We start from the raw sequence: 782 nt of genomic DNA on the forward strand, positions 1-782 counted from the left end.
GCAACTTGGTCGATAGGCATGTGAGTTAACTGTCTGAACCGTTTATTTGATTGTAGCTTTCCATTGCGGTGTTGCACTAGTATGGTACCCACTCTTACTCTAATATTTGAGTCACATACCCTGTCTCTTTTTACCTTGTTTATAACATTACAGAAGCCTCTCACTTTGACTACTATAATTTATCTTTCTAGAGACAAAATCTCCTGATTTAACCCTCCTCCCCTACCATCACCAACTCAACCAACCCATTTTGTTATTGTTGGTTCTGTGCCATAACATTTGCGGTGGACCATGAGGAGTAGAGAGTGTAGCTACGAACATGTACCGTCTGCCATGGTCTCAATCCCATAGACAAATAGAGAAATAGTCTTATGGCCTTGACAGCATAAGATCATCGTCATCCTGCTATCTTCTGGCACCTTCTCCCTTATTTCTTTTAGACACTTCCTGTCACCTGGTTGTATAACCCCCCCCTCCCCGGCCCTAAAAAAACACTCCCTCATCCCTTCCTTTTCTATGTACTCAAAATCCTTTCAAAAACGTACTTCATGAGCCAATCCATTTTTTTTTATCCTTGAAAAAATCAAAAATCTCAACTCAGTCATCATCCTTCATTATCCTGAAAGCGCTCTGTGCATAAAGCCAATAGAAGGAAAGCTACATGCTTTCTGAGTAAATAACACACTTCCTAAGTCCCCCTCCCCTTTTCCCTAAAAATGCCCACATGAAAAAGAAAAACAACCTCCCTCTCTCTCTCTCTCTCTCTCTCTCTCTCTCTGCCT

Source organism: Aplysia californica, unplaced genomic scaffold (genome assembly GCF_000002075.1).
Source record: "Aplysia californica isolate F4 #8 unplaced genomic scaffold, AplCal3.0 scaffold00017, whole genome shotgun sequence".
NCBI lineage: Eukaryota > Metazoa > Mollusca > Gastropoda > Aplysiida > Aplysiidae > Aplysia > Aplysia californica.